Raw genomic sequence first — 19,873 nt, forward strand, 5'->3', positions numbered from 1 at the left:
AAGCCTTGCAGCGTGGCTGACCATCTAGCTGAAGGGCAGATTGCAGAATTCAAAGAAGCTTTCCCACTATTTGACAGGAACGGGGATGGAACTATAGTATACTAACACAAAGGAATTGGGAAGTGTAATGAGATGGTCTCTTGGGTGGAATCCCACAGAAGTCCGAGTTACAGGACAGGATGAAGGGAGTAGCTGATGTGGTAATGGCAAAATTGACTTCCCTGAATTTCTGACAATGATGGCAAGAAAAAGGAAACACAGAGGCAGGGCACGATGTAACACGTGGGGCATGTTGCATCAGAAAGGAGGAAAAACTGAACTTGCTGTCTGCTTCTGGGTGGGTCCTGGGGCCACCTGTGGCTAAGAAAGCGCCTGGGGATCAGCCAGAAGGTGTTGCCTGGGCTGGGAGGAAAAACCAGATGATCTCTAGGATAGGCTCAGAACCCTTCCGCCCTCTGGACAGCTCGGGGTCTCCCATTATGGCCTGTGAGATGGGTGTACACGTGAACTCTCCCCACCCTGCCGACCTTTATCCTGATTGGCTCCTGTGCCTTGTATTAGCTCTGTGTGTTTTCTCAATAAACTGAGATCCTGCTTTGACTGGTCTCCCTGGCTTGTCTGATTGTCCTCCGATGGGGGAGGGCTGGATTAGGGAGGGGGGGGTCAGTTGGCCCTTCCTTTCTTGGTTCCTCATGGTCGGGGCGTGCTCTCCCAATCTCTCCCGCAGGCCAGGAGGGAAGCGGGTTGGGTGGGGTGGGGCTAAAAACCCTGACATCTGGCGCCCAACGTGGGGCATTAAGAAGTCTGTTCACCCAAAGTGAGAGTATCGCCAAGCCAAGCCAAGAGAGTTTCGAGGTAGGGGTCTCCCCGAAACGATGGGGCAATCTCACACTAAGTATGAGACCAGTATTGGGAAGCCATTGGTGAGGAGCAACTTTGGTCATAAGGAGTCAGTCCTCTCACTGCCCAGGAGGAGAAAGGCTTAAAGCCTCACGCTGACAATGGCCTCCTAGACCCTTTTGATGCCTGGCCTGGTCCTCTGGGTCCCGCACCAAGTGCTCCTGTCCTGGAACACTCGGTAGACAAGTCGGGAAGGGGAGCGGCCTATGCCATATTGTCACCCCTCCCCCCCAAGGAAATTCTCCACCCTCTTGTGAGAACCTAGAAAAGCTGGTTCAGCTGCCTTCTTGCAACACCAGTGATGACTCACCCCCATTGTGTATGGCCCTGTCTTGTTAAGACCAGCAATGAGATGACTCATCCCCATTGTGTATAGATTTCTTGGTAAATGCTAACCCTGGGCACAATAGAGGGGCCGGCCTTATGGTATTCCTGGGAGGCCCAAGATTTATTTATAGAAGCTCAATTCACAATAGCTAAACTATGGAACCAACCTAGGTTGGATAAAGAAAATGTGGTATGTAATATTTGATGGAATATCACTCAGTTTTAAAGAAGAAGGGAATTATGGTATTTCTGGGTAAATGGACTGAGTTGGAGAACATCATGCTAACGAAATAAGCCAATCCCATAAAACCAAAGGCGGAATGCGGTCTCTGATATGTGGATGCTAATTCACAATCAGGGCCAAGGTGCTAGGGAAGAATAAAGTTACTTTAGATTAGGTAGAAGAGAGTGAAGGGAAGGGAGGGGTATGGAGATAGGAAGAATCGTAGAATGAAACAGACATCATTACCTTACGTACACATAGGACTGCATGACCAATGTGATCTGACAACGTGTACAAGAAGAAAAATGAGGAATTATACCCTATTTATTTATGATATATCAAAATGCATCAATGCATTCTACTGTCAGGTATAACTAATTAAAACAGATTTTAACGATTTTTTTTTTGAAGAAAATTTCTACTCATTCAAGAATGAAATCCATAGTCACTGCCCTTTTTTTGGACAAAATTTATTGACAAAATACATGTGGTCAGTTACGTTTAAGTTGCATAACATGATGTTTTGCTATATGTGAATGCTGTGAAATAATAGCTCAAATCATCTAACATGTCTATCACTTCAGAATAGTTAACATTTTCTTCTCTTTGTTAGATTTTTGTGGTGGGAATACCTAAGGTCTACCAATCAAGGAAAGTCCAGGACCAGATCGATTCTCAGCCGAGATCTATGAGACCTTCAAAGGAGAATTAACAACAATACTGCTCTAAATGTTTCATGGAATATGAAGAGGAGAGAACCCTGTGAAGCTGATATCACTCTGATACCAAAACCATACAAACACACATCAAGGAAAGAAAACTTCATACCAATATCCACCATGAACATCGATACAAAAATTCTCGATGCAATTCCGGCAAGTAGCATTCAAAAACATATTAAAAAGATAGTGTGCCTCAATGAAGTGGGGCTCACATACAGAAATCAATAAACATAATTCATCACATCAATATACTTAAAAACAAGAATAATATGATCATCTCAATAGAGGCAGAAACAGCATTTGACAAATACAGCACCCCTTCAAATCAGTAGACTTTTCTAAGGCACGTTAACATGTCTCCAAACACCAGAGGAAAAATCACTTAGAACACTGCGCCTACCTCAACTAATTGTTTCAGAGCTTCCTGCCACCCGCTTTCTTCCTAGCTGGCCTCCATATCTAGCAAGGTCCCTGGCTCTGGGCGGTATCCACGTTCATGATTCCTCCTATGCCCCTTGCTTACATGACACTGCCCAGATCCTGCCTGTGTCTGTCCTGAAGGTTCAGTTAGAGGCTCAGAACCAGCCCAAGGACTCCGTTGCAATAAAGCAGTGCTGGCAGATAAGTATTTGCAAAACACAGCCACTTTCAGGTGAGTCATCTGCTCAGTGGCTTACTCCATCAAGGAGCTTCCTGCATCTCTGGGCCTAGCTGTAGTGTAAGCATGAGCCAAAAAGAGATCTCTGCTATTTTCTTGTAAAGCCTGATTCACATGCTCTTCTCTGTTTTGGTTTTACTGCTTCTCATCCTTATGTTTTAATGTTATGAGTGTAGATGATAAATATTTAAACAGGATACATACAAGGTTAACAAAAAAGAAAGAAAAAAAAAAGGTCTCCTTCCATCACTTCCTCATTTTCAGAGAAGCAATAATGGTACCAGTTCCAGAAATGTTCATTGCATCTATAAGTACATCTCTGCATACATACATCCCCTCATTTTCAATAAATAGCACTGTGTACACCCTTCTGCCCTTGGTTCTTATCACCCTATATCTTAGAGATTGTCTTACCTCAGTGGGCATATAGTTTTTCCCTCTCTTCTTAGCAGTCATAGGATATTCGTTATAAAATGTCTCATAATTTGTTTCCATATTTCACTTACTTCATGATGCATTTTAAAATATTCATTTATTCTGATTCGTTATATATGACAGCAGAATGCAATTCAATTCACATTACACGAATAGAGCACATTTTTTCATGTTTCTGGTTGTATGCCAAGTAGAGTCACACCATTTGTGTTTTCATACATGTACTTAGGGTAAGGATGTCTGTCTCATTCCACCATCTTTCCTACCTTCGTGCCCCTCTGAAAAACCAGCTTCTACCTCAGAGCAAAGCCTGTCCAAGGAAGGGACATGACCTTTTTCCTTGGGAAGACCCACAGAGCACTCCTGGGCACATTCCCACCCTGCTAAGTGGTTTATCTACAAATAACAGGAGAGATCTGCTGGGCCAGGTGTCCCTTACAGGCTAGCTGGAGACCCATAGCAACCCGCTAGCAGCCACCAATCAGCATGAAACAGGGAAATACCTGGGATGCCAGATGACCCTCCCAGTAGTTTATGGTGTTGGAAAACCATGTAGTTCATCAAGAACACCCCTCTTGGCATAAACCAATCAGTTCAAATGATTCCCCCTCTTGTAGTAACCAATCATCAGTACCCAACTTGTTCCCCCCAGTGAAGGTGCTAATCATGTTTTAGAGTTGTTATTTGATTTTCCTGCAGTGTGTAATGATTTGCCAAGAGATGCTATGATGTATGTGGGGGTCCCTGCCTTCTCCAAAGAGTGTATAAAACTGCTGCAAACCCTGGGCTCGGGGCCTCTCAGCATCACCAGTTGCTGTGTGCGCCCAGAGGACCCAGCTAGCTCCCAATAGACACCTCTTTGCTGCTTACATCAGTCTTAGTCTCTGGTGGTTTTGGGGGGGTCCAGAATTCGAGCATAAAATCTCTCTCTCCTCTCTCCCCTTTTCCCTATCTAAAGCTCATCTATTTTTTCCACGATCCCCCCACCCCGTCCCCATTATAAATCATCATCCTTGTATAAGACAATACATTCAGCATTTAGATTTTTAGGGTCGGCTTACTTCACTCAGCATTTTATTCTCCAACTTCATCTATTTACTTGCGAATGCCATGATTTTTTTTTCTCCTTTAATGGTGAGTGATATTCCATTGTGTATATATGCCACATTTTCTTCATCCATTCATCTAATGGGGGGTATATCTAGGTTGGTTCCACAATTTAGCTACTGTGAATTGTGCTGCTGTAAACATTGATGTGGCTGCATCGTTGTAGTATGCTGCTTCTAAGGCCTTTGGGTATAAACCCAGGAGTGGGATACCTGGATCCAATGGTGGTTCCATTATGAGTTTTCCAAGGATTCTCCATACTGCTTTCCATATTGGCTGCACCAGTTTTCAGTTCCACCAGCAATGTGTAAAGGTGCCTTTTCCCCCCACTTTCTTTGGAAAACTTATTGTTGTTTGCATCCTTAACAGCTGTCATTTTTACTGGAGAGAGATGAAATCTTAGAGTGATTTTTTATTTGCATTTGTCTAATTGCCAGAGATCTTGAACATTTTTTCATATATTTGTTGATTGATTGTATATCATTTTCTGAAAAATGTCCGTTCAGTTTATTGGGCCATTTATTCATTGGGTTATTTGTATTTTTCGGTGTTAAGAGTTTTGAGTTCTTTATATACATATGTATGAGTGCTCTGTCTGATTTGTGTGTGGTAAAAATTTCCAACTATTCTGCAGGCTCTCTTCACCTCACTTATTGTTTCTTTTGCTGCAAAAAAAGCTTTTTAGTTGGAATCCATCTGATTTATTGATTCTTGATTTTATTTCTTGCGCTACAGCAGTTTTATTATGGAAGTTGGGGCCTAATCTCACATGATGAAGATTGGAGCCTACTTTTTCTTCGGTTAGACCCAAGGTCTCTGGCTTAATTCCTAGGTCCTAGTTCCACTCTGGATTGAGTTTTGTGCATGGTGAGAGACTGGGGTTTTAGTTTCATTTTGTTGCCTATGGATTTCCAGTTTTCCCAGCACCGTTTGTTGAAGAGGCTATCTTTTCTCCAAAGTATGTTTTGGGCACCTTGGTCTGATAGAAGATAATTGTAATTTAGTGGGTTAGTCTCCGTGTCCTCTATTGTGTACCATTGGTCTACCAGTCTGTTTATATACACAAGGGAATGTTACTCAGCAATCAAAGAGAATACCATCACGGCATTTGCAGGTAGATGGATGGAGATGGAGGGGATGATGCTAAGTGAAGTCAGCCCATCCCAAACAAACGGATGCCAAGTGTTTTCTCTGATATAAGGAGTCTGGGATGGGGAGCATGGGAGGAAGAGATGAACTCCAGATAGGGGAGAGGAGTGGGAAGGGAAGGTAGGGGGCAGGCGGTTAGAAATGATGGTGGAAGGTGATGGACATCGTTATCCAAAGTACACGTATGAAAACATAAGTTGGTGTGAATATACTTCATCTACAACCAGAGTTGTGAAAAATTGTGCATTCTGCTGTCATATATAAAAAATTTAGTAATTAAAATAAAATAAAATTGATAGAATACAGAGAATAGTGGTTACCAGAGCCCAGGAAGGGCATAGGGGAGGGACCATGGCAAGATGATGGTTAATAGGTATGAGGGGTGCACTTGGATAAGAGAAATGACTTACTTTTAGTATTCCACAGCATGATAGGATCGCTGTGACTGACAACAATATGAAATATCTCAAAATACCTGATTGGGGGTGTATCTCAGTGGTAGAATAATTGCTGAGTATGTACAATGCCCTGGGTGCAATCCTCAGTACTGGAAGGGGGAAACCTGATAGGGTTTTGAATGTTCCCAAAACGAAGGAGTGATACATGTATGAGTGACATATATGCCAATCACCCTGATCTGATCATTACGCTTGGAACACAGGTATTAAGATGCCACACTGAAAACTACCCAATAAGATCAATGAACCCATTCACCCTACGGGGCAAATGGCAAAGTACCCCTTAATGTGTTCTGATGAAAGAGAAACTAAAATAGACTTTGAAAGGAAAGACCTGGGTTCTTGTACAGTAATCCTTTTTTTCTGTTTTTTTTTTTTTTTTTTTTTTTTTTTTTTGGTACAGGGAATTGAACACAGGGGCACTCAACCACTAAGTCACATCCCCAGCCATATTTTGTATTTTATATATATATATTTTATTTTGAGACAGGGTCTCACAGAGTTGCTTAGTGCCTCTCTAAGTTGCTGAGGCAGGCTTTGAACTCATGATCCTCCTGTCTCAGCCTCCAGAGCCGCTGGGCTGTCATCCTCTTTTTTATTTTAGTAGTCATTTTACCTACAGAGGCCTCAAGCCCATATTAGCAAACTTAGGTTAATTTTATCTGCTCCCTGTATTTCACAGTAACGTTGGGGAACTCACGATTGTAGGAGTACAGAAACACTGAAGACCATTAGTTATATTTGTCTTTACACTTTTTTTTTTCCTTTTTCAAGTCTTTGCTATGTATACAGCACAATTCTGAGAAAATAGGAAACACAGGGCACGGTCCTGTCCCCTGGAACTTAAGGAATCTGGGTAAAGAAACCATGGAACTACTGGAAGGTAATCCACTGTAAAGGTCCCCCAGAGGCAATAAGCTGGAATACAAAGGGAAGATTTTACTGAAGTTGCAACAGGGGTTCACTGGATGCTTTGTCTACATCCCTTGTGGCTTTGAAACTGACATGTTTGTTTCTCTTTTCCCCCACCTTCTCCTCCCTGATCTTGTTTGCCCTAACCTTCTCCTCCTGGTTTTCTTTCCCCTACCCTTCTCCTCCCTGATCTTCTGTTTTTCTCTTCCCTAAACTTCTCCTCCCTGTTCTCTTCCCCCTCCCTGGTCTCCTCCTCTGGGTTCTTCTTTTCCCTAATCTTTTCCTTCCTGATCTCTCCTCCCTGATCTCACTTTCTCTGAATCACCTCTATAAAAACCCCCTACTCCTGCTGAGGTGAGAACCATCGTTTCTCCTTCGCTGGCCAAGCAATAAACCATCCTTTCTCCTTCTCAAGAACGTTTTTTCTCTCTCGCTGGATTGGCATCAAGGCAAGGACAGCTTTCTACGCCAGGGACAGCTTTCTAGACCAAGGACAGCGTTCCACCACAAGGACCGGAGTACAAAATCATGGAGCCAGAGAAGGAGAAGACCGGGAGGCTGAACAGCCAGAGGAGACGGGTCCCCGACTGGCTCATGGGGAAGCCCGAGGCCAGGATACCGCGTTGGGATCTCGTGGACAGGCAGCCCGAGACCAAGAGAGCCCGGTTTTCTGGCATCGTAATGGCCGAAAACTGTGAAATAACCCACGAACAGCTATGTGAGCTGCTCAAGTATGCAGTTCTGGCTGCGCCCGTCATTGAGAGACCCAGGTGGTGCCAGCTTCTGTACGGAAAGCGACTGAGCAGAACAGTGGTTGTCATCCTTCAGGGGATGAGTCAACTCCACTTCTACAGGTTCTATTCGGAGTTTGGATTTCTTCGAAAAGCCTTCAGGCACAAATTCCGCTTGCCTCCTCCATCACCGACTTTTCTAGCTGATGTTATGGGGCTACCAAATCAAAGGGCTGGATATCTACCCAAGACCACGGGAGGATCTGTACCATCTGCCGGTCCAAAACCCAAGGTCGACCTGCAGAAGGACCCGGTCATTCAAAAGTATGGCTCTCAGAAGGTGGGCTTGCTGCGATGCCTTCTGACAGAGGAGGAAATGAGGACCTTTGACTTTCCCTTACAAGGTTCTCCCGACTGTGAGAACTTTGTAACGACCAGATGTGATGGGTCTGTCACAGAGAACAGCCCTCTCTTCGGGCTGGACGGAGAAATGTGCATCACGTCCAAGGGGAGAGAACTAACCCGCATCTCACTGGTGGCCGAAGGAGGCTCGTGTCTCCTGGATGAGTTGGTGAAGCCCGATGAGGAGATTGTGGACTACGCCACCTGCTATTCGGGGATCACGGAGGAGATGCTTAAGCCGGTGACGACGAAACTGAAAGACGTTCAGAGGCGGTTAAAAGCACTGCTTCCTCCTGATGCGGTCTTGGTAGGCCATTCCCTAGACGTGGATCTCCGGGCACTGAACATGATCCACCCACATGTCATCGACACCTCGTTGCTTTATGCCAGAGAGCGGGGCAGAAGATTCAAGCTCAAGTTCTTGGCCAAAGCTGTATTGGGGAAGGACATTCAACGTTCGGAGAGGGACGGTCATGACCCCACAGAGGACGCTGCCGCGACCCTTGAACTGGCTCAATATTTTCTCCGGTATGGCCCAAAGAAGATTGCAGAACTCAATCTGGAGGCGCTGTGGAGAGCCCAAGACCCAAGAAATGTCAGAGAAAAGGTCCACTACACCTACAGAGGTGCTTTAGGATCTTTCGATCCGGGGCGTCACAAGCTCCTTTTTGTATCCCAAGAGACAGACGATATTGAACTCCCGTCTCCTGAAGATTGTGAGACTATTAAGTGCCTTTCCAACAGAGAGGTCTTTGAGCAGGCCAGAAGGCAAGTGCGCCTGTACCCCTTCAGCATTATTCGGTTCTCTTTGGAGCCTTTTTCACCTCTCCTCACTGAGGAAGTGAACCAAAGGATGAGGATCAAGTGGACAGAGATGTCCACTGTGTATGCTGGGCCACTGAGCAAAGATTGGAACCTAAGTGCTCTGAAGAGGCTGTTTAGGAGCTTTGGCCCAGTTCGTACAATGACTGCCGTTCTGGAAACGCATCAGCCTCATCTCTCCATAGAGTATGAAGTCCTGGAAGCTGCCCAGCTGGCCATCGAGTGCCTGAATGGCGTTCCCGTGGAAGGTGTATACATAAAGGTACAGAGACCAGTGACAGAACTCACTCTCGATGGTGACACACTGGTTAAGGAGCTGGAAGGAGATCCTGAGAACCGAGAAACCATTTATCTGTCTGGAGTAGGTAAAGATTTCTTAGGACATGTTCAGGAACTACCAAGGCTCTTTGGTGGCCTGGAAGCTGTGATCGTGCCACCAGATGCTCAAAGCAGGAGACAGGAAAAATACTGTTTCCTGAAGTTCAAAACTTTTGGCAATGCCCAGAGGGCCCTCCATGTCCTCACAGGCAAGGACTGGAAGCTGAAAGGCAGGCAGGCCCTAACCCCCAGGCACCTGCACGCGTGGCTTAGGAGCTCACCACCTGAATCAAGAAGGCCCGCAGGTCTGCGAGTGAGACCTCCTCCCTCGGAGCGGGAGACCTTGCAGAATTTACATGCGGAAAAGGCAAAGAGTGCAGCCTGGCGTTGGAGCCGCAAGATTGGAAGGCTCTACCAAAGCCTGAGCCCGGGTACCCTTTGCGTCATCCTCCTGCCAGGAACCACTAGCCCTCATGGATCCCTCTCTGGCCTGGGACTCATGGGAATAAAAGATGAAGAAGAGGAAAGCACCGGCCCAAGCATGGGTTTGTGAGTCGGCTCGCCACTTGCCTTTTCTCATGCTTCCTGGGCGATGGTGGAGAAGACGGTCAGGCTGCAGCTTCTGCAAAGACTGCCGGGCCTCTTGGTTCAGTGGACGGCTTTGTGTGGGACGTTGGTGTGCCGGCTAACGGGTCTAATCCACTTACATGGCATGCGCAAGTTTTCAATAAATGCCTAGAATTCAAGCCTTTCCTCATCTTAAGACAGGGTGGGTGGGGGAGCGGGAATGTAAAATGTAAAAAAAAAAAAATGTAAAATGGAAACAAAATAAATAAGACTTATACAATTAAACCAAAATAAATGTAAACGTGTTTGATATCTTCGGACGTTTAACATCCTATTCGTGCTATGTGACATTATTTTAAAAGTGGGATGGGATCTGAGTGGAGCGAATGAGCCCAGTGGTTATGTGGTTGAGTCTCGGAAACTGGTAAGCCTTGCAGCGTGGCTGACCATCTAGCTGAAGGGCAGATTGCAGAATTCAAAGAAGCTTTCCCACTATTTGACAGGAACGGGGATGGAACTATAGTATACTAACACAAAGGAATTGGGAAGTGTAATGAGATGGTCTCTTGGGTGGAATCCCACAGAAGTCCGAGTTACAGGACAGGATGAAGGGAGTAGCTGATGTGGTAATGGCAAAATTGACTTCCCTGAATTTCTGACAATGATGGCAAGAAAAAGGAAACACAGAGGCAGGGCACGATGTAACACGTGGGGCATGTTGCATCAGAAAGGAGGAAAAACTGAACTTGCTGCCTGCTTCTGGGTGGGTCCTGGGGCCACCTGTGGCTAAGAAAGCGCCTGGGGATCAGCCAGAAGGTGTTGCCTGGGCTGGGAGGAAAAACCAGATGATCTCTAGGATAGGCTCAGAACCCTTCCGCCCTCTGGACAGCTCGGGGTCTCCCATTATGGCCTGTGAGATGGGTGTACACGTGAACTCTCCCCACCCTGCCGACCTTTATCCTGATTGGCTCCTGTGCCTTGTATTAGCTCTGTGTGTTTTCTCAATAAACTGAGATCCTGCTTTGACTGGTCTCCCTGGCTTGTCTGATTGTCCTCCGATGGGGGAGGGCTGGATTAGGGAGGGGGGGGTCAGTTGGCCCTTCCTTTCTTGGTTCCTCATGGTCGGGGCGTGCTCTCCCAATCTCTCCCGCAGGCCAGGAGGGAAGCGGGTTGGGTGGGGTGGGGCTAAAAACCCTGACATCTGGCGCCCAACGTGGGGCATTAAGAAGTCTGTTCACCCAAAGTGAGAGTATCGCCAAGCCAAGCCAAGAGAGTTTCGAGGTAGGGGTCTCCCCGAAAAGATGGGGCAATCTCACACTAAGTATGAGACCAGTATTGGGAAGCCATTGGTGAGGAGCAACTTTGGTCATAAGGAGTCAGTCCTCTCACTGCCCAGGAGGAGAAAGGCTTAAAGCCTCACGCTGACAATGGCCTCCTAGACCCTTTTGATGCCTGGCCTGGTCCTCTGGGTCCCGCACCAAGTGCTCCTGTCCTGGAACACTCGGTAGACAAGTCGGGAAGGGGAGCGGCCTATGCCATATTGTCACCCCTCCCCCCCAAGGAAATTCTCCACCCTCTTGTGAGAACCTAGAAAAGCTGGTTCAGCTGCCTTCTTGCAACACCAGTGATGACTCACCCCCATTGTGTATGGCCCTGTCTGGTTAAGACCAGCAATGAGATGACTCATCCCCATTGTGTATAGATTTCTTGGTAAATGCTAACCCTGGGCACAATAGAGGGGCCGGCCTTATGGTATTCCTGGGAGGCCCAAGATTTATTTATAGAAGCTCAATTCACAATAGCTAAACTATGGAACCAACCTAGGTTGGATAAAGAAAATGTGGTATGTAATATTTGATGGAATATCACTCAGTTTTAAAGAAGAAGGGAATTATGGTATTTCTGGGTAAATGGACTGAGTTGGAGAACATCATGCTAACGAAATAAGCCAATCCCATAAAACCAAAGGCGGAATGCGTTCTCTGATATGTGGATGCTAATTCACAATCAGGGCCAAGGTGCTAGGGAAGAATAAAGTTACTTTAGATTAGGTAGAAGAGAGTGAAGGGAAGGGAGGGGTATGGAGATAGGAAGAATCGTAGAATGAAACAGACATCATTACCTTACGTACACATAGGACTGCATGACCAATGTGATCTGACAACGTGTACAAGAAGAAAAATGAGGAATTATACCCTATTTATTTATGATATATCAAAATGCATCAATGCATTCTACTGTCAGGTATAACTAATTAAAACAGATTTTAACGATTTTTTTTTTGAAGAAAATTTCTACTCATTCAAGAATGAAATCCATAGTCACTGCCCTTTTTTTGGACAAAATTTATTGACAAAATACATGTGGTCAGTTACGCTTAAGTTGCATAACATGATGTTTTGCTATATGTGAATGCTGTGAAATAATAGCTCAAATCATCTAACATGTCTATCACTTCAGAATAGTTAACATTTTCTTCTCTTTGTTAGATTTTTGTGGTGGGAATACCTAAGGTCTACCAATCAAGGAAAGTCCAGGACCAGATCGATTCTCAGCCGAGATCTATGAGACCTTCAAAGGAGAATTAACAACAATACTGCTCTAAATGTTTCATGGAATATGAAGAGGAGAGAACCCTGTGAAGCTGATATCACTCTGATACCAAAACCATACAAACACACATCAAGGAAAGAAAACTTCATACCAATATCCACCATGAACATCGATACAAAAATTCTCGATGCAATTCCGGCAAGTAGCATTCAAAAACATATTAAAAAGATAGTGTGCCTCAATGAAGTGGGGCTCACATACAGAAATCAATAAACATAATTCATCACATCAATATACTTAAAAACAAGAATAATATGATCATCTCAATAGAGGCAGAAACAGCATTTGACAAATACAGCACCCCTTCAAATCAGTAGACTTTTCTAAGGCACGTTAACATGTCTCCAAACACCAGAGGAAAAATCACTTAGAACACTGCGCCTACCTCAACTAATTGTTTCAGAGCTTCCTGCCACCCGCTTTCTTCCTAGCTGGCCTCCATATCTAGCAAGGTCCCTGGCTCTGGGCGGTATCCACGTTCATGATTCCTCCTATGCCCCTTGCTTACATGACACTGCCCAGATCCTGCCTGTGTCTGTCCTGAAGGTTCAGTTAGAGGCTCAGAACCAGCCCAAGGACTCCGTTGCAATAAAGCAGTGCTGGCAGATAAGTATTTGCAAAACACAGCCACTTTCAGGTGAGTCATCTGCTCAGTGGCTTACTCCATCAAGGAGCTTCCTGCATCTCTGGGCCTAGCTGTAGTGTAAGCATGAGCCAAAAAGAGATCTCTGCTATTTTCTTGTAAAGCCTGATTCACATGCTCTTCTCTGTTTTGGTTTTACTGCTTCTCATCCTTATGTTTTAATGTTATGAGTGTAGATGATAAATATTTAAACAGGATACATACAAGGTTAACAAAAAAGAAAGAAAAAAAAAAGGTCTCCTTCCATCACTTCCTCATTTTCAGAGAAGCAATAATGGTACCAGTTCCAGAAATGTTCATTGCATCTATAAGTACATCTCTGCATACATACATCCCCTCATTTTCAATAAATAGCACTGTGTACACCCTTCTGCCCTTGGTTCTTATCACCCTATATCTTAGAGATTGTCTTACCTCAGTGGGCATATAGTTTTTCCCTCTCTTCTTAGCAGTCATAGGATATTCGTTATAAAATGTCTCATAATTTGTTTCCATATTTCACTTACTTCATGATGCATTTTAAAATATTCATTTATTCTGATTCGTTATATATGACAGCAGAATGCAATTCAATTCACATTACACGAATAGAGCACATTTTTTCATGTTTCTGGTTGTATGCCAAGTAGAGTCACACCATTTGTGTTTTCATACATGTACTTAGGGTAAGGATGTCTGTCTCATTCCACCATCTTTCCTACCTTCGTGCCCCTCTGAAAAACCAGCTTCTACCTCAGAGCAAAGCCTGTCCAAGGAAGGGACATGACCTTTTTCCTTGGGAAGACCCACAGAGCACTCCTGGGCACATTCCCACCCTGCTAAGTGGTTTATCTACAAATAACAGGAGAGATCTGCTGGGCCAGGTGTCCCTTACAGGCTAGCTGGAGACCCATAGCAACCCGCTAGCAGCCACCAATCAGCATGAAACAGGGAAATACCTGGGATGCCAGATGACCCTCCCAGTAGTTTATGGTGTTGGAAAACCATGTAGTTCATCAAGAACACCCCTCTTGGCATAAACCAATCAGTTCAAATGATTCCCCCTCTTGTAGTAACCAATCATCAGTACCCAACTTGTTCCCCCCAGTGAAGGTGCTAATCATGTTTTAGAGTTGTTATTTGATTTTCCTGCAGTGTGTAATGATTTGCCAAGAGATGCTATGATGTATGTGGGGGTCCCTGCCTTCTCCAAAGAGTGTATAAAACTGCTGCAAACCCTGGGCTCGGGGCCTCTCAGCATCACCAGTTGCTGTGTGCGCCCAGAGGACCCAGCTAGCTCCCAATAGACACCTCTTTGCTGCTTACATCAGTCTTAGTCTCTGGTGGTTTTGGGGGGGTCCAGAATTCGAGCATAAAATCTCTCTCTCCTCTCTCCCCTTTTCCCTATCTAAAGCTCATCTATTTTTTCCACGATCCCCCCACCCCGTCCCCATTATAAATCATCATCCTTGTATAAGACAATACATTCAGCATTTAGATTTTTAGGGTCGGCTTACTTCACTCAGCATTTTATTCTCCAACTTCATCTATTTACTTGCGAATGCCATGATTTTTTTTTCTCCTTTAATGGTGAGTGATATTCCATTGTGTATATATGCCACATTTTCTTCATCCATTCATCTAATGGGGGGTATATCTAGGTTGGTTCCACAATTTAGCTACTGTGAATTGTGCTGCTGTAAACATTGATGTGGCTGCATCGTTGTAGTATGCTGCTTCTAAGGCCTTTGGGTATAAACCCAGGAGTGGGATACCTGGATCCAATGGTGGTTCCATTATGAGTTTTCCAAGGATTCTCCATACTGCTTTCCATATTGGCTGCACCAGTTTTCAGTTCCACCAGCAATGTGTAAAGGTGCCTTTTCCCCCCACTTTCTTTGGAAAACTTATTGTTGTTTGCATCCTTAACAGCTGTCATTTTTACTGGAGAGAGATGAAATCTTAGAGTGATTTTTTATTTGCATTTGTCTAATTGCCAGAGATCTTGAACATTTTTTCATATATTTGTTGATTGATTGTATATCATTTTCTGAAAAATGTCCGTTCAGTTTATTGGGCCATTTATTCATTGGGTTATTTGTATTTTTCGGTGTTAAGAGTTTTGAGTTCTTTATATACATATGTATGAGTGCTCTGTCTGATTTGTGTGTGGTAAAAATTTCCAACTATTCTGCAGGCTCTCTTCACCTCACTTATTGTTTCTTTTGCTGCAAAAAAAGCTTTTTAGTTGGAATCCATCTGATTTATTGATTCTTGATTTTATTTCTTGCGCTACAGCAGTTTTATTATGGAAGTTGGGGCCTAATCTCACATGATGAAGATTGGAGCCTACTTTTTCTTCGGTTAGACCCAAGGTCTCTGGCTTAATTCCTAGGTCCTAGTTCCACTCTGGATTGAGTTTTGTGCATGGTGAGAGACTGGGGTTTTAGTTTCATTTTGTTGCCTATGGATTTCCAGTTTTCCCAGCACCGTTTGTTGAAGAGGCTATCTTTTCTCCAAAGTATGTTTTGGGCACCTTGGTCTGATAGAAGATAATTGTAATTTAGTGGGTTAGTCTCCGTGTCCTCTATTGTGTACCATTGGTCTACCAGTCTGTTTATATACACAAGGGAATGTTACTCAGCAATCAAAGAGAATACCATCACGGCATTTGCAGGTAGATGGATGGAGATGGAGGGGATGATGCTAAGTGAAGTCAGCCCATCCCAAACAAACGGATGCCAAGTGTTTTCTCTGATATAAGGAGTCTGGGATGGGGAGCATGGGAGGAAGAGATGAACTCCAGATAGGGGAGAGGAGTGGGAAGGGAAGGTAGGGGGCAGGCGGTTAGAAATGATGGTGGAAGGTGATGGACATCGTTATCCAAAGTACACGTATGAAAACATAAGTTGGTGTGAATATACTTCATCTACAACCAGAGTTGTGAAAAATTGTGCATTCTGCTGTCATATATAAAAAATTTAGTAATTAAAATAAAATAAAATTGATAGAATACAGAGAATAGTGGTTACCAGAGCCCAGGAAGGGCATAGGGGAGGGACCATGGCAAGATGATGGTTAATAGGTATGAGGGGTGCACTTGGATAAGAGAAATGACTTACTTTTAGTATTCCACAGCATGATAGGATCGCTGTGACTGACAACAATATGAAATATCTCAAAATACCTGATTGGGGGTGTATCTCAGTGGTAGAATAATTGCTGAGTATGTACAATGCCCTGGGTGCAATCCTCAGTACTGGAAGGGGGAAACCTGATAGGGTTTTGAATGTTCCCAAAACGAAGGAGTGATACATGTATGAGTGACATATATGCCAATCACCCTGATCTGATCATTACGCTTGGAACACAGGTATTAAGATGCCACACTGAAAACTACCCAATAAGATCAATGAACCCATTCACCCTACGGGGCAAATGGCAAAGTACCCCTTAATGTGTTCTGATGAAAGAGAAACTAAAATAGACTTTGAAAGGAAAGACCTGGGTTCTTGTACAGTAATCCTTTTTTTCTGTTTTTTTTTTTTTTTTTTTTTTTTTTTTTGGTACAGGGAATTGAACACAGGGGCACTCAACCACTAAGTCACATCCCCAGCCATATTTTGTATTTTATATATATATATTTTATTTTGAGACAGGGTCTCACAGAGTTGCTTAGTGCCTCTCTAAGTTGCTGAGGCAGGCTTTGAACTCATGATCCTCCTGTCTCAGCCTCCAGAGCCGCTGGGCTGTCATCCTCTTTTTTATTTTAGTAGTCATTTTACCTACAGAGGCCTCAAGCCCATATTAGCAAACTTAGGTTAATTTTATCTGCTCCCTGTATTTCACAGTAACGTTGGGGAACTCACGATTGTAGGAGTACAGAAACACTGAAGACCATTAGTTATATTTGTCTTTACACTTTTTTTTTTCCTTTTTCAAGTCTTTGCTATGTATACAGCACAATTCTGAGAAAATAGGAAACACAGGGCACGGTCCTGTCCCCTGGAACTTAAGGAATCTGGGTAAAGAAACCATGGAACTACTGGAAGGTAATCCACTGTAAAGGTCCCCCAGAGGCAATAAGCTGGAATACAAAGGGAAGATTTTACTGAAGTTGCAACAGGGGTTCACTGGATGCTTTGTCTACATCCCTTGTGGCTTTGAAACTGACATGTTTGTTTCTCTTTTCCCCCACCTTCTCCTCCCTGATCTTGTTTGCCCTAACCTTCTCCTCCTGGTTTTCTTTCCCCTACCCTTCTCCTCCCTGATCTTCTGTTTTTCTCTTCCCTAAACTTCTCCTCCCTGTTCTCTTCCCCCTCCCTGGTCTCCTCCTCTGGGTTCTTCTTTTCCCTAATCTTTTCCTTCCTGATCTCTCCTCCCTGATCTCACTTTCTCTGAATCACCTCTATAAAAACCCCCTACTCCTGCTGAGGTGAGAACCATCGTTTCTCCTTCGCTGGCCAAGCAATAAACCATCCTTTCTCCTTCTCAAGAACGTTTTTTCTCTCTCGCTGGATTGGCATCAAGGCAAGGACAGCTTTCTACGCCAGGGACAGCTTTCTAGACCAAGGACAGCGTTCCACCACAAGGACCGGAGTACAAAATCATGGAGCCAGAGAAGGAGAAGACCGGGAGGCTGAACAGCCAGAGGAGACGGGTCCCCGACTGGCTCATGGGGAAGCCCGAGGCCAGGATACCGCGTTGGGATCTCGTGGACAGGCAGCCCGAGACCAAGAGAGCCCGGTTTTCTGGCATCGTAATGGCCGAAAACTGTGAAATAACCCACGAACAGCTATGTGAGCTGCTCAAGTATGCAGTTCTGGCTGCGCCCGTCATTGAGAGACCCAGGTGGTGCCAGCTTCTGTACGGAAAGCGACTGAGCAGAACAGTGGTTGTCATCCTTCAAGGGATGAGTCAACTCCACTTCTACAGGTTCTATTCGGAGTTTGGATTTCTTCGAAAAGCCTTCAGGCACAAATTCCGCTTGCCTCCTCCATCACCGACTTTTCTAGCTGATGTTATGGGGCTACCAAATCAAAGGGCTGGATATCTACCCAAGACCACGGGAGGATCTGTACCATCTGCCGGTCCAAAACCCAAGGTCGACCTGCAGAAGGACCCGGTCATTCAAAAGTATGGCTCTCAGAAGGTGGGCTTGCTGCGATGCCTTCTGACAGAGGAGGAAATGAGGACCTTTGACTTTCCCTTACAAGGTTCTCCCGACTGTGAGAACTTTGTAACGACCAGATGTGATGGGTCTGTCACAGAGAACAGCCCTCTCTTCGGGCTGGACGGAGAAATGTGCATCACGTCCAAGGGGAGAGAACTAACCCGCATCTCACTGGTGGCCGAAGGAGGCTCGTGTCTCCTGGATGAGTTGGTGAAGCCCGATGAGGAGATTGTGGACTACGCCACCTGCTATTCGGGGATCACGGAGGAGATGCTTAAGCCGGTGACGACGAAACTGAAAGACGTTCAGAGGCGGTTAAAAGCACTGCTTCCTCCTGATGCGGTCTTGGTAGGCCATTCCCTAGACGTGGATCTCCGGGCACTGAACATGATCCACCCACATGTCATCGACACCTCGTTGCTTTATGCCAGAGAGCGGGGCAGAAGATTCAAGCTCAAATTCTTGGCCAAAGCTGTATTGGGGAAGGACATTCAACGTTCGGAGAGGGACGGTCATGACCCCACAGAGGACGCTGCCGCGACCCTTGAACTGGCTCAATATTTTCTCCGGTATGGCCCAAAGAAGATTGCAGAACTCAATCTGGAGGCGCTGTGGAGAGCCCAAGACCCAAGAAATGTCAGAGAAAAGGTCCACTACACCTACAGAGGTGCTTTAGGATCTTTCGATCCGGGGCGTCACAAGCTCCTTTTTGTATCCCAAGAGACAGACGATATTGAACTCCCGTCTCCTGAAGATTGTGAGACTATTAAGTGCCTTTCCAACAGAGAGGTCTTTGAGCAGGCCAGAAGGCAAGTGCGCCTGTACCCCTTCAGCATTATTCGGTTCTCTTTGGAGCCTTTTTCACCTCTCCTCACTGAGGAAGTGAACCAAAGGATGAGGATCAAGTGGACAGAGATGTCCACTGTGTATGCTGGGCCACTGAGCAAAGATTGGAACCTAAGTGCTCTGAAGAGGCTGTTTAGGAGCTTTGGCCCAGTTCGTACAATGACTGCCGTTCTGGAAACGCATCAGCCTCATCTCTCCATAGAGTATGAAGTCCTGGAAGCTGCCCAGCTGGCCATCGAGTGCCTGAATGGCGTTCCCGTGGAAGGTGTATACATAAAGGTACAGAGACCAGTGACAGAACTCACTCTCGATGGTGACACACTGGTTAAGGAGCTGGAAGGAGATCCTGAGAACCGAGAAACCATTTATCTGTCTGGAGTAGGTAAAGATTTCTTAGGACATGTTCAGGAACTACCAAGGCTCTTTGGTGGCCTGGAAGCTGTGATCGTGCCACCAGATGCTCAAAGCAGGAGACAGGAAAAATACTGTTTCCTGAAGTTCAAAACTTTTGGCAATGCCCAGAGGGCCCTCCATGTCCTCACAGGCAAGGACTGGAAGCTGAAAGGCAGGCAGGCCCTAACCCCCAGGCACCTGCACGCGTGGCTTAGGAGCTCACCACCTGAATCAAGAAGGCCCGCAGGTCTGCGAGTGAGACCTCCTCCCTCGGAGCGGGAGACCTTGCAGAATTTACATGCGGAAAAGGCAAAGAGTGCAGCCTGGCGTTGGAGCCGCAAGATTGGAAGGCTCTACCAAAGCCTGAGCCCGGGTACCCTTTGCGTCATCCTCCTGCCAGGAACCACTAGCCCTCATGGATCCCTCTCTGGCCTGGGACTCATGGGAATAAAAGATGAAGAAGAGGAAAGCACCGGCCCAAGCATGGGTTTGTGA

The 19,873-nt window shown here is 45.3% G+C and overlaps 2 pseudogenes; both read left to right on the forward strand.

Moving 5' to 3' along the window:
* Nucleotides 1-7,419: 7,419 nt before the first annotated feature.
* On the forward strand, nucleotides 7,420-9,717 carry LOC144366281 (RNA exonuclease 5 pseudogene; annotated as a pseudogene).
* Nucleotides 9,718-17,575: 7,858 nt separating this feature from the next.
* Nucleotides 17,576-19,873, forward strand: LOC144366282 (RNA exonuclease 5 pseudogene; annotated as a pseudogene).

This window comes from Ictidomys tridecemlineatus, chromosome 1 (genome assembly GCF_052094955.1).
Source record: "Ictidomys tridecemlineatus isolate mIctTri1 chromosome 1, mIctTri1.hap1, whole genome shotgun sequence".
NCBI classification, from domain to species: Eukaryota; Metazoa; Chordata; class Mammalia; order Rodentia; family Sciuridae; genus Ictidomys; species Ictidomys tridecemlineatus.